The sequence below is a fragment of the Lycorma delicatula genome, chromosome 2, assembly GCF_047948215.1.
Source record: "Lycorma delicatula isolate Av1 chromosome 2, ASM4794821v1, whole genome shotgun sequence".
Lineage (NCBI taxonomy): Eukaryota > Metazoa > Arthropoda > Insecta > Hemiptera > Fulgoridae > Lycorma > Lycorma delicatula.
In genome coordinates this window covers 18,853,494-18,869,051 of record NC_134456.1, presented here as the reverse complement: position 1 = coordinate 18,869,051, position 15,558 = coordinate 18,853,494, and the positions used below count along the sequence as shown (strand labels likewise).

The 15,558-nt window shown below is 27.8% G+C and overlaps 1 protein-coding gene across 2 annotated transcripts in view; it reads right to left on the bottom strand.

The window, feature by feature from the left end:
- LOC142320519 (alpha-tocopherol transfer protein-like) overlaps positions 1-15,558 on the bottom strand; it is a 131,989-nt gene that overhangs the window by 16,412 nt on the left and 100,019 nt on the right. The gene's annotated exons all lie outside the window — the stretch shown is intronic.

Genomic DNA, 15,558 nt, shown 5'->3' with positions numbered 1-15,558 from the left:
ATCAGAAATGATAGGATAATTTTTACTTCACCAAGAGATTGTTACACGTTCTGACAATATCTTTAGTACTTTGTTTGTTATTTAGTTACATCATTTGCTATATTTATTTATTTACTGATCTTCCTAAAGAATTTATTTTGTTATTACTATTCATAACTATTCTAATTCAATGTAATATTAATTTATTAATCAATGCAATTTCCTTAACAGAAATTAATTATTTATCTAATCTGATATCCCTAATAAAATAATGATTTTCAAAAGTGATGCATAACAGTTTAATGTTAATTATTTTAGTAATTAATTAATAAATGTAAATAAAATATTTTTGACAATTTAACCCTATAGGAGTAACAGGACAGTGAAAAGGTTAAAAGCTAGTTTTTACATAACAAATTGCAACCTAGCTGATCAGTTAAATTTTGATATTTTTAATTCCTTGGTTGTGCCTCCTGTATCATCATTTATGTGCTGCTTGTAATCAGTCTTACATTATTATGTAGGCTGTAATAGGTAACATACAACATGTCGCTTCACAAACAAGAGTTGTACCTATAGGTCCCATATTATTTATTTAATAACTTATGTATAATAAATAACAGCTTCAGATACTCAGGAAATAGAAATAGAAGTATAATACAGTCAGTCATATAAAGCTGTTATTATAATTAAATATAAGAATTTATTTGGAAAATGTCATGTTGATTCATGATGAATTAATTATGTCTAAATATGGGCTTCTAATAGTTACATTAATTAAATTATAGTAAAAATTTAACTAATTAACGTAGTAAACATTTACTTGCTTTTTCTGTAGGAACAGCTTTATATAAAAGTTAATGAAGTAAGTTTTTATACTAGAAAAACTGGAATGACTGTACGATGTGACAGAAACAATACAATACTTATGTATTAGTATTACCCTACAATACTTTACTTATGTTCTTCCTAATGTGTAAATAGTATGTGGTTATACAGGGAGTAAAGCCATTAAGCTTACGTCACCCTTTCCCAACCATAAACTCAAAATATCTAAGATAAAATTCTGTTAACTTTCTGAATCCAGAAATTCCTGTTTTTGAAAACTTTCTACCAAACACATGCATATATGGAATAGTTGTTCCATAGGTCCTTTAGTTTTTTTGAAAAACTGGCATAATGTTTTTTAATAGCATAATACCAAGTCTGCTTTTTCACCATTGGTATTACTAGATTTGCTTTTCCTGATTTCCTCAATGGATCTATTAAATTTAAAATTAAAACAGTTATCCGTACTTATTCTTTATTAATAGAGAATTTTTCCTGAGATCTGTATTTTTGAAAAATAAACTGAAAAATATTAGCTCCAAGTTATCTCATTATGATAGGTTTTTTGTCTCAGAATTATCAATTGTGTATCAATATTTATATTAATTTTGTATCAGTTAACTATCTTTAACTTCTTGAGGATGTGGAGTCTATCCATTATAATAAACTTTAAAAAAAACTTTATGTAGAAAAAATGTAATAAATCTAACAATGCCAACTGATACATCATATTTTACATAATTCTCATTTTTCATGAACAGACTTATTCCATTTTTTTTTTTCATAACCGGATAGTTTCTGCACCTGCCTCTTAATAAATTAAATTTTGTTAGTACATCAGCCTAAATGTTAAATTAAAGAGTTTAAAGTATATTTTATGCAAATTTTATATTCATAGTACAAAGATAAAATATTACTGCTAATAAATGTTGTTGCTGATTGATTTAAATGACTATTAGCGGTTAAGTGAGAAATATTATGGTGCTTACAGCAGTAAGATAGAAAGTCTAGATTGTACAAAACCTTCTTAACTACAAATAAATATTTCTACCAATTGGATTGCAGTTTTCTCCATTATATTAAAAAAAATGGTTAAATGGATGGCATTTGTTTTTTTTCTTAACTGTACACTTTGTTACTCTTAATTCCCCCAAGTTTTGGAAGGTGTCTTTATCAACTTTCCTGATGTTAACTTATCTGAAGATTAAACTTTCCTGATGATGTTAACTTATCTGAAGATTAAACTAACCTCTTTTAACAAGTTGAGTTAAAGGTTCTGTTTATGCGTTTGCCAAAATAAAGCGAAATAACGACGGGGGATTAGGTGTTGCACAGGTGGAGATATACGGGCAGGACACGGCTGCATATGTCTGAAGAATATTAGTGTGAGAGGAGGATGTCGGGGCATTACTATCATATGGTTGCGCCTGCGGAATGGCGCACGTATGTCCAAATATAGTCTAAACATAGAACTGAGACCCTGTACGTCAAGACGAAGGCAACTCTCGCAGACTTGTCGTGGTCAGTCAGGTCTGAGATTGTTCTGCCGGAGGCAGCCGAGATTCTTTCCATAAGGAAGGCAGGAGAAGATATGAAGATCTAATTAAAGAGGAAAAGATAAAAGCAGGAAAATTTAAACAGTTACTGACGACAGTTACTGGTCTGCAATAAAACAAGGAACGGTGCAGACGAAATCAAAAATGGTGGCCCTTAGGATCACCATACTTTGATACTTTAAGAAAAATTATTAAATAGCTTATTAAACATCTAATTTTCAAATTTTTTGGAACTTCTTCTGAAGGACCATAATGGTATACTAATAACAGTGCTGAAATATCTCCATTGATGAAGGTACTACTAATTATTTCCAAAAGGTCCTTTGGAATAATAATTTTCAGTTTTTAAAAGCAAGTCAATTTTTATGTACCCAGAGCATTCTTGTGACAATTTATGTTTAAGTGACATTTCTTTTCTAAGGGTAAATAAAAAATCTTTTTCTCAGCTTCTATGTGGTAGAATGTATTCCATTTTTCAAATATTGTGTATTTTATATTGATATTATTAATAATTATCCTTTATTCAGTTTGTAGATTTGTTCTTCATTAAGATATTATTAATCCACGGGAGGTTTGCTACAATGATTTATAGAACGACCTAATGGTAAAGAAGGAAGGCATTCATTATGCTCTTTAAATTATTTTTGTTGTTGGAAATTTTAAATTAATTTAATTATCTCTATTCATGTGTGTCTTTCCATTCAAGTCGAGAAGTTAAATAACAATTTTCATTTATGTAAGCTGAACAAGGACGAGATCTCAAAAAAAGACTGCTGTAATATCTCAGCTGATCTAAATTCATGGATGCCTGTTTCTGACTAATGAAGTAGTTTGACTAGGTTGATAATTTTTGTCGTATGGGCTATTAAAAAGGCAGATAATCATCTGAAAGTTGCAGTACTGGATTAAGTTTGAAACCTGATGAACAACTTTTAATTAGGCAATACATATTATTATTATTTTTTGACACTATCAAAGAATCAAGGTAGAGTCAAAAAAAATCTAGAACATGCACTACTACAAAGGATTTTAAACGACTAAAAATAACATATTACGCAAATAGGGTGAGACAGCGTAGCTAGAGTGGCGCGTAGATTATTTAATATTAACAATAATTATATAACAAGGTGACTTTAATCAAGCAAACACACACACGCAATTAGGACCATATATACATTTTTCGAAGAAACCTTATTTTTAAGAATTTTCAAGAATCTGTGAACTGAGTAGTTAGGAGTTGTGATCTGTCTTAAAATTATCTATCTATCTTAAAAGATAGTAATTAAAATTATTGTTATAACATTTGGATTTTACATAATAGGTTTATGCAGCAAGGTTTTCTTTAAAAAAACCTGTCACGTTCGTTGGTATAATAAAAAAAATATTAGTGTTACGTCGGATTAAATGATGTTTGTACTTAAACTGTAAATAAATATTTCATGTCATTGCGTGCGATATAAAGTCGTTAGTACGAAAACAAACCTTACTGTGCTAACTATAATTAATAATTATTAGGGTTGGCAAAAAAGTAGTTTCGGTTTTCACAAGTAGGTAGCTAGTCAATGTTATGATTTTTTCCTTTTGGTATTTGACAGTTGTCAATCTTAACACACTTTAGAAGCAAATTGGGCATAAGTTTGTTTGCACCTGTTAATTTAGGTCAACATGGACTGCAAAAACGAACATTTTCGACGTATTTTACGTTTTTATTTAATTAAAGGCAAGAAAGTTGCAGAGGCTCACAAAGAGATATGTGTACTTTATGGGGTTCATCGTCTAACAGAACGCATGTGCCAGAATCTGTTTAAAAATTCTATTCTGGAAATTTTTCGTTTAAACATAACCATCGTTCTGGTCAACCTATTGAAGTCGAAGAATACCAGATCAAAGCCATAATGGAATCGGACCATCATATAACTGTGCCAGAGATTGCAGAGAGGTTAAATGTATCATACATAACAATTGAAAAGCACATCAAATGTCTTGGAATTGACAAGAAGCTCGATGTTTAGGTTCCGCATTCACTTAACACAAAGAATCAATATTTGCGACATGCATTTCAAACGAAACGAAGTCGACCCATTTATGAAACGAAACATCTCTGTAATAAAAAATGGATCGTCTATAATATCGATCGAAAACGATCATGATTCAAGCGTGATGAACTGGCACAAGACAAATCGAAAACTGAATCGCATCAAAAAAAGATCATGCTATCAATTCGGTAGGATTACAAAGGTACTGTATATTTTGAGCTACTTCCAAGGAACCAAACGATCAAATCAGATGTTTTGTTAGCAACAAACAAAACTAAAGGAAGCAATAAAAAAGAAACGATTAGAATTGGCAAATCGCAAAGGAATCGTGTTCCACCAAGACGATGCACATATCTTTGATAACTCGTGGAAAATTATTGCAGTTCGGTCAAGAAATGATGTCTTATCCATATGTAGCCCTTACACTATCAGATGTAGAAGTTTCACTAATGATGATAATCGCACTCTGTTCAGTTTTTTGCTGATAAGGACCAGAAGTTCTGTGAGTGCAGAATCATGAAGTTTCCAGAAAGATGGTAAAAGATTATCGGACAAAATATAACATATATAATTGGTTAAAATTTACTCTTTGCACAAAAAAATTGAGTTTTATTTCTTACTACAAAATCGAAATTACTTTCATACCAACCCATTAAAAATGCTATATTTTAATCTAGTGTTGCAGTACATTATTATAAAAATAATAGAGATGAGTAACTTTACTAACACTTATTTTAAAATAATTTTTTATTCAAATATCATTTTGTTTTCGCCACAGTAATACTTTTTATTGTAATTATTTTACAAATTTAAAAAAAAAATCTTAAAATTAACGTATTTAAAGCTATTACTTCCAATAACTGGAAATCCGTTATTCCAAAAACGGACTTATTAGGTGAAGACAATGAGATTGATTATTTGGTAATTAACAGACCATATTTTTAGAATTATTTTGCGCTTTTCACACGAGGTTAAAAATTCAATTACGTTAAAATGTAATAACAAGGAATAACCTTTGTTAATTTTTTCATTTTTTTCTTACAAATCTGCAAAATAAATTTATAATGATTAACAGATTAATAAAAATAATGAATACGAAGGAATTTTACAAAAAAGTGATTGGTTATAAAATAAGAACAACTTTGATTTTTTTACAGTTATTACGAAGCGAATTGCTGAACTTGAAAAGTTATCGGCAAAGATGTATCACGGATTATAACTGGCAACAAATTGTGATCTAACATAAGATTACTGTAAATTGTGAGCTGTTGATTTCTGTGTTTATCAGGTTTTAGTCAAATTATATCTATAATTTAAATTATAGATAATAATTACAAAAATAGTCAGCTAGTAGCTACCAGCAGCTATTACCTTTTTTGAGTTTGAACATACATTTTATTTTCAACTAGAACGAATTATTTTACGCTCTCATTTACCCTTAAGTTAAAAAGCCATCGGGTAGAGTGGAAAGATAGAAGATTAAAGAGTTGCATTTGTAAGAGGAGAGGAAGGTAAGAGCCAACATTGTTTAATATGTTCATTGAAAATGTGATAAAAAATACTCTAGATTAAGGTGATGAAATCAGCGTAAGGGAAGAAAGAAAAAATAATTATAAGGTTCCAGTTGACTCGGATTTTTTTAGAAGATGTTGCAAAGTATATTCAGCGGATGATTTCAGTTAGAAGAAAATATGACATAAATGATAGGAAAACGAAAGTAAAAATATTGGAAAGCAGTAAACCATTGAATATCTACAGAAAAAAAAGGAAGAAATGATAAAGTAAAACAATACAAGTATTTAGGTATGATGTTAACAGAAGATTGCAGAAGTGAGATACAAAAATTAAAACAGCACTGGCTAAGTAAGTTTTTTATAGGGAGAAACGGGTTTTATGTAGTAATACGGCGTTAGATTTGAAAAAAGTCTTGTGAAATATTGGAGTTAAATATTGGAATATTTACGTGAATATTTTTGTTTGGATATGAAACATTGAGACTAAGCAAAAAAAAAAAAAAAATGGTTGGAGTCATTTGAAATATGAGCATGAAGAGATTGGAAAAAATTGAATGGACAGACAATATGAAAAATAGGAAGGTAATGATGGGAATGAACAGAAATAAAAACTTAATCAGAATAATTCGTAACTGAAAAGCTAATCGGGATATATTATGAGAGGGTTGATTAAAGTAGTACAACAAGGCGCAACAAAAGAGAGGAAGGAAAAGTTTAAAGATTATTGATGATTTAAACGGAAATTAGAACTATCAGAAATTGATAAACTTTAGCTAGCAATAGGAAAGAATGGAAATGGACATGACGTAAGGACCTGTTTCAGGGTAGATATTCATATGATACTCGTATTTGTACTTCAGAATAAAAAAAAATTAAGAGCTAATGATGTTTCTACATTTATTTAATAAAAAAAATAATAATAATAAATAGTCATTTAAATATTGATTAAATAGTCATAATATAAATAAATAATATAAATAAAAAATAAATAAATATAATAAATAAATAATATAAGTATTCATATTTATATTATATAATATATTTTTATAAATAAAAAAAATAAATAAATAAGATAAATATTCATATTTAAATAGTCATTTATTATATTTAATATTTTTTATTTCATTTAATATGTAACGTGTATTAATTTATACATTTTTCGCAAGCGTTACTTATAGAAACTAAGTCATAAAAAAAACACGACAGAGGACACATGTTCTGGATTACTATATTATTTCTTCTGTTATGATTAGTATTTTTTGTATAACGAAAAACTGATTAACTAACTAGTTTAATGTCACACAAAACGTTTGACATTGAATAAAGAATATTTATTACTAGGTCAAAGTTCATGATTCATATTTATATTGTGAATTATTAAATTAAAATGATGTTTATGGGAAGTTATTTCCTGATATAATTTATCTAATTATTTTTTCTCTGTTAAGTTTCTTTTTTAACTTGAAAAAGGTAAAAACATAGCGTTTGAAAAATAGTACAAACACCTAATTTAAATTAATGCTAATATTTTTTTATTGTATAGGTTTCTAAAACCAATGAAAAACACTAAACGCGTTTAGTGGTTTATATACGAACCGTTTTCTTTTTTTTTAATTATAGTTTTTATTAGAAATTATCAATATATATATTTTAATATTAATCACAATATTAACATCATATATATATATATATATATATATATATATATATATATCACCAATATAAAAATACTGATAAGTACGGTAACAAATTTCTGTTAATATTTATTCCATCATCTTTTAAAAATAGCAACAGTTATAACTGAGATGCAATAACATTAAAAAAAAAAAAAATTACTACTTTTTACTCTTTCCCGATGACTGTAGTACAGAATATAGACTAATAAAGTAAGAAGAAAGTACGTTGAAAGTGGTATCGTGTTAAAAATCACTTTACCAGTTTTTCAGTTTTTTGGAATACGAGGGGGGGGGGGGTCATGAAACAACGAGAACTGCCAAAAAAAGAAGGTAGAAATTCTTTTCATTCGTATATACGAGTATATGTGTTGGCGTCTGTTCGGGTTATTGGCTGGACTAAAATCTTCAAATATCACAATATAGTAGCTTCCATGCACAGGGCAGTGATATTTAAAGTTTGAACTCCGATAACAATCTAAAAGGTAGGAAGGTAGAATGAAGCAAAGGTCATTGGTTCATTTTCTGGAAAAGTTTAGCGACACAGGTTTTGATTTTTTAAAAAGTCATCTTAAAAAACTGGCAATACAATAAGAATTTAATAATTTTAATTTTTGTACTCCTTAGAAATGTAATATAGCACTTTATTATATTTATAATGGTATAGTTTACCGGTTGAAATAATTGTGAATGAGCATTTATTTTTTTGATTTACATGAAAAATATTCGGATTAAAAAAAAAATTATGTCATCAAGGAATAAAATCTTTATTTTATTAAATTGAAAGATATCTGTTTTTAACATAATTTAGTTATTTTTAGAAATTTTTAAAATTTAACGAATTTTTTTAATTAACGTTCTGTGAGTAGAAAAAATGCGATTGTTGAATCATTATAGGAGAACAATTTTATTATATGGTTTAATTTTCGGTAAATGTTAGTATTTCCTTTGAATTATTAATAATATCAGATAGATGTACAGTGTATGTATTAATATAACTATATTACATCTGAAATATAATTATTAATATTATTAGTTGGTCTTATCAATGGTACAGGAATGCTCGCTTATTATATCGATTCCGGTCGCGGTCTGGAAAATTTATAATAAATCACCCACATCGTTCTAAACTGTCAGTATTACTAATGACATTGTATGTGATCCAACTTAAAAACGTGCAATAATAATAATAATACCGACTTTATTGTTAATTCTCAGTTTTTCGTCAAGGTATTAATGAAAGATACGATAAAAAGCTTATATTGTAGTTCATATTTTACCGTTTATTTTTTATTATTATTATTACCTTGAGGAAAATAAATTAACACATTTCATAGTAATTCATAGCACTGCACGCCCTTAGAAGTTATTCGATTTTTTAAGAGTACAATCAATTTCGTCTTAAATTATTCTTCGATAAAATAATTATGTAGGCGTGTGAACATATTTGAAATAAGATAGTTAAAAATATTAAATAAAACTAAATACCTACCGCTGTTGCATGTTTGAGAAAATAAATAAAAGTAAAAGTCAAATGAAAGTGCCATTAATGCGATATATTTTAATGTGCATCCGTGTATGTAATATAGCTTAAAGTATAAAAATAAATCGAGACGTTATCATAGTTATTACTACTACCTTACAGTTAGGATTAGAAAGCAGTGTGATGTTAAGCATAAAACTACGAAATTTTCAAAACAACAATTTAAAAAATTGCATATATTAGTCAAAAACTATGATTATTATCGTCAAAAAGTCACCATCAACAAAATTCCCCACTACAGATAAATTAAGACACGATTATTGTAAATTAAGACGTAATTATTTAAATCACTTTTTATTAGGTTAATTATAAGGAGTGTTACCAAAATTAATTCGTAAGTTAGTATCTGACGTAATGTATGAATAAAATATTTCATCGTTTTATTTCAACCACAAGAAGAGTTATCAGCAAATTAATCTAATCATTATATACCAAATTATAATGATATTTTTAAATTAAACTTTTATTTTCATAAAACGTTATAATAATATTTATAAATTGTACATCTACAATGTTTAACTTATTTTAATTCTTAAAATAAAATCAATGTTCAACAAATAACCCTGCCTTTGAACTCTTATAAGTAATATGTTTTAGTTATAATTAATTGCTTTTACAATAAAGAAAAAATATGGTTAACAATTTTCTAGCGTGCGGTCGAGGAATTGAAAATAAAATACCGTTTATTCTCGCGTAAATTCACGCACTTTTGACCGACATTTTTTAATCTAAAAACGTAGGTGGGTGATATATGCGAGGAAACAATTTTACATAGTTTATAATGAAACTAAAATGTGATATCAGTGAGAAAATGATATTTATTTGATTGAATATTTAAAAAAAAAATGTTAAAAATTCTGATACGTGAATTACGCAAGTAAATACGGTATTATGGAATACATTCTGATTTTTCATATCTAGAATTAATAATTTTGTAAAAAAATTACATCGGGTTTATTTTTTTTCTGCTTTTTAATATTAATAAAATGAGTTTAAAAAATAAATATTTTTATTTAAAATAAATAAATGATTTAATAAAAATTAATTTCAATGTAATTTTCAAATTATTGGCCAAATATATACTTGGTTTTTTTATAAGCTGATATTCTAATTAACTTTTAGGAAATTCAAATAGTAAACAGCCTAGTAAGCGGTTCCATATAACACCAAATTTTGATGAAAAACGCAGCAGGGTAAGTACTTAATGGGAAAATACAGATTATCATTTCTCTTAAACCGATCATTTAAATCGTAGTACTTTATCAGAGTTTTATTGAAAATGATTAGATTGTATTAGTATTTCAGTAGGAAAGGTAAAACGCCGGCTTTTACCTCTCTTTTCTAATAACGAAAGCTTGAAGGAACTTTTACTTGAGGCGATCTTATACCTTAATTATACTTTTTTTTTAATTTTTATAACGGACACATAATACTGCGTTAAATCGTTAATAAATGCTTTCTGATATCAATATACTTCGTACATTAGATCTTAAACATTATTACACATATACTTAAACTATAACTATCCATACTTAAACATTAGATCTAATGTTTACAAAAGAACTTCATTTCTTTATCTGACGAGCATTTTATTACTTTCTGAATTACTTTGTAATAATATTTTTTATTTAATGTATTTACGTTAACGTTACTTTATATGTTTATATTTTAAATAATTACTATGGATTTAAATCATACCTATTTTTTACCTTGTAATTTATTATAATAACGTGAATATATAATATATTATTACGTATCGATCAGAATAAAAGATTTTTTTATTTATGACCTTAGACATTTGTAGGCATAATTATTATACACTGATTAATTATACGACAATTTTCTCTGGAATAAAGCAACTTGTACTGAATTGGTATAATTAACCAATGTTTGTATGTCAAATAAATTATAATTATAGTATTATATCTGGTTATCTTTCAGAGAATAATTTCTTACAAAATCAATTTGGTTACCAGGAATAAAAATTACAATTTAAATTTTCACTAGGATTATCGTAATTGATTTTAGTGTTATTTTCTGTCCTTCCCAGTATTGTCACTAAAATCCGTAGTCGACGCGTTTCGGAGTACCTCCATTCTAAAAATCTACTTTTGGAAGGGCAGAAAATAACACTCAAATCAATTACAATTTAAATGGTAAAATATTTATAATTACATTTTATAGATTTAAAGGTAATTGTAATTATACGTAATTTTATATCTATTATTTTTTAATTAAGAACCAGAGTGAAATAAGCTGAAGAAACTTAATTATTATACTTCTTATAAGTATGGTTAAAAAAGAAATGTTTAAACGAACAGAATTATTATTATTTTTTGATTGGTTTAATGATTCTCTGTTTCTGGAAAAAATACTGAAGTTGAATGAACTCTGGTTATAATGGATGTGGATTGTAGTCGAGTCCAGTTTACCAATGGTTTTTTCCGTTCAAAAATTCCAGTCGGTGTTATTTAGTATAACTGAAAGACGAATCTGGAAATCCCAGTGTTTCATGATCGTGGTTAGATCACTAACATGGCATTAGTGCTGAGTAACCGGTTTGGATGGTAGTATAACTGTTAACATTGAGGTAACACGAACCTTTGTTGCATTTAGAAAATAAACTAATATAATAATAACTCAGTTTTTTTTTTTTAATAAGATGTACTAATGATAATTCTTTTGCGGATAAGATATATGCTTACTAGTGTAACGCGATTACGTTGGCATTATCATTATTTTTTTATTATTTTAGTCTTAAGATTGCGTTCAGGTACTCGTTTTAGTAACAAAGTTCTTTCAGGAACAGGGAAAGTCAGTTACAGATGTAAATGACAGATTATTATCATCGAATAATTATCTTATTTTTTAAATAAACAAAATAAAAATACTGTTTAAATTACCAATTTAAATGCACTTTTTTGATCTTCTTTGATTTAATATTAATTTTCTATTTTATTATATTTAAATTTATTTTTTTGGGGAAAAAACTATTTATTTAAAAGGCAATTTTCTCTCAGGGCATTGAAAAAAATACAGGACCCTGGCAACCATCCTACAGTTTATTTTTATTAATTCTGTCCTAATGTAAACAAACCCATAAAGTTACAGTCTGGTTATACTGAAAATAAGTAATTTCCATGGCAACGCACAAATATGACACTATAAGCACGCTTATGTTCTAGATAGAGATATACGAATGGAAAAAGTTAAATTTAAAATTTAAGTTAAATCTAAAGATAAAAGTTTAGTGTAGGTTTCTGATTTTAGTAAATTTTGTACTCTTCTTAAGGCAATTAAATAAATTAATACAAAAGAATTTAGATTTAACATTTTCCTCTGTTTTAGTACTGCAATAAAATCAAAATCCTTTTTGGTTGTATAGTAAATATACCAAATTGATTTATGTTTTATAATACAATTAAAGCTTCCATAAGAGAAATAGCTTCAAAATAAATAGAAAATCGAATTTACTGCCTACTCGTTAGAAAATTAATTAAGAACCTAATGAAATAACTTGTAAAAACAAGTGCAATGAAACAATTCGGTAACATACATTTCAGAACAAAGATATGCTCTAATGAATTCATATTTTACGTGGTGGATAGTTCATAATGTAAGATCCGTTACAATGAACCGGAAGTATGAACTCTTGCGTTGCTTACTAGGACGTAGGTTACAAGTCAACAGAACGGAACCGACTGAATGCAACCTAACCTAGTAATCAGTCGGCTCGCCAGTAACTCTGATTTCAGTCGAGTTGTTTTTATTAAAAGTTTGTGTTCGACTAGTTCGTGCTTCTTAATGTAGTTCCACCACACTCGTATCAGCATAAATACAATGCATCCGATACTTCATCTCTATTAATACATATACGGGTATCGATCTGCGTCATTTTTATTAATTTAACCGATAAAACATTGATTGTAAAACGTACCTTGAATCATTACCTTCAAGATGATACAAATATATGACATGCATTAATGCGCCTAAATAGGATTAATTTGTATCATTATTCGGTTTAATATAATAAAGTGAGCAAGTGGTTACATTTCAATTAATTTAAACACTGATTATGTAAGTTTTATCTGAGAAAGCTGATCTTAAAAAAAAGCGAATGTTAGAACAAGTTCAATTTAAGGAGAAAATAACGTAAATTAAATTAAAACAGTTTATAATGCGTACGTGAAATTTGTTGTTATTTTTTTATGATATTTGAATATATATTTATTATTGATCAAAATAAAAACATTATACTGCCTGTATTATTTCAGGGTTTCTCCCTTATATTTATAATATAAGGGATTATATTTTTAATTTCAGAGCCCGGCGTTAAAGAAGACAAAAAAAAACCTGTAAAAGTTGTTTGTTGTTACGGTAGGACTACATATTAATAATGAAAATAAAATGTCAAGCAGTTCATTATTTAATTTTTTTGTTGAATCATTTATTCATCTATCACAAAGAACAGAACCATCTACTCTCTTCCAAGGAAACAAAAATATTAAAAAAAAATTCAATATATAAATGCAATTATTATTTTTTTTTAATAGAAAATTTAATAAGCTTTAATTTGTAGACGATGTATAATTTCAAATGAATAATTGTAATTTCTATCTTCTACCGTAAATTTTCGACCCAATTCCGATTTATTTCGTAACAGATGGTTATACAATTTACCTGAATTCAAATTTTATTATTTTAGATTATTCAAAGGGCGGTATTACATTAAGTTGTATTATAATGTTATACTTTATTTTTATTACAATTTTTTTTTATGACAATTTTGTCAAACTGCCAAAATTAATTTCAGTCTTTAGTGATATAATTTAAAATGTAAATAAACGAAATTAAAATTTAATTAATAAAACTGATTAAATTTCGTAATTGTTAATCACTTGAATTTATGTAGACTGCAATAAGATAAGCGACAAAAATTATACTAGAAATGGAATATTTTATAAGTGGACTTAAAAATGTAAAAACAACTGATAAAATAAATATCAGTTAAATTGAACTATGTGATTTTTACAAGTATGTTTTTGATGATAATAAGCTTTTTTTTTTTTTTTTTTTTTTTGTCTTCAGTCATTTGACTGGTTTGATGCAGCTCTCCAAGATTCCCTATCTAGTGCTAGTCGTTTCATTTCAGTATACCCTCTACATCCTACATCCCCAACAATTTGTTTTACATACTCCAAACGTGGCCTGCCTACACAATTTTTCCCTTCTACCTGTCCTTCCAATATTAAAGCGACTATTCCAGGATGCCTTAGTATGTGGCCTATAAGTCTGTCTCTTCTTTTAACTATATTCTTCCAAATGCTTCTTTCTTCATCTATTTGCCGCAATACCTCTTCATTTGTCACTTTATCCACCCATCTGATTTTTAACATTCTCCTATAGCACCACATTTCAAAAGCTTCTAATCTTTTCTTCTCAGATACTCCGATTGTCCAAGTTTCACTTCCATATAAAGCGACACTCCAAACATACACTTTCAAAAATCTTTTCCTGACATTTAAATTCATTTTTGATGTAAACAAATTATATTTCTTACTGAAGGCTCGTTTAGCTTGTGCTATTCGGCATTTTATATCGCTCCTGCTTCGTCCATCTTTAGTAATTTTACTTCCCAAATAACAAAATTCTTCTACCTCCATAATCTTTTCTCCTCCTATTTTCACATTCAGGGGTCCATCTTTGTTATTTCTACTACATTTCATTACTTTTGTTTTGTTCTTGTTTATTTTCATGCGATAGTTCTTGCGTAGGACTTCATCTATGCCATTCATTGTTTCTTCTAAATCCTTTTTACTCTCGGCTAGAATTACTATATCATCAGCAAATCGTAGCATCTTTATCTTTTCACCTTGTACTGTTACTCCGAATCTAAATTGTTCTTTAATATCATTAACTGCTAGTTCCATGTAAAGATTAAAAAGTAACGGAGATAGGGAACATCCTTGTCGGACTCCCATTCTTATTAGGGCTTCTTTCTTATGTTCTTCAATTGTTATTGTTGCTGTTTGGTTCCTGTACATGTTAGCAATTGTTCTTCTATCTCTGTATTTGAACCCTAATTTTTTTAAAATGCTGAACATTTTATTCCAATCTACGTTATCGAAAGCCTTTTCTAGGTCTATAAACGCCAAGTATGTTGGTTTGTTTTTCTTTAATCTTCCTTCTACTATTAATCTGAGGCCTAAAATTGCTTCCCTTGTCCCTATACTTTTCCTGAAACCAAATTGGTCTTCTCCTAACACTTCTTCCACTCTCCTCTCAATTCTTCTGTATAAAATTCTAGTTAAGATTTTTGATGCATGACTAGTTAAACTAATTGTTCTGTATTCTTCACATTTATCTGCCCCTGCTTTCTTTGGTATCATAACTATAACACTTTTTTTGAAGTCTGACGGAAATTCCCCT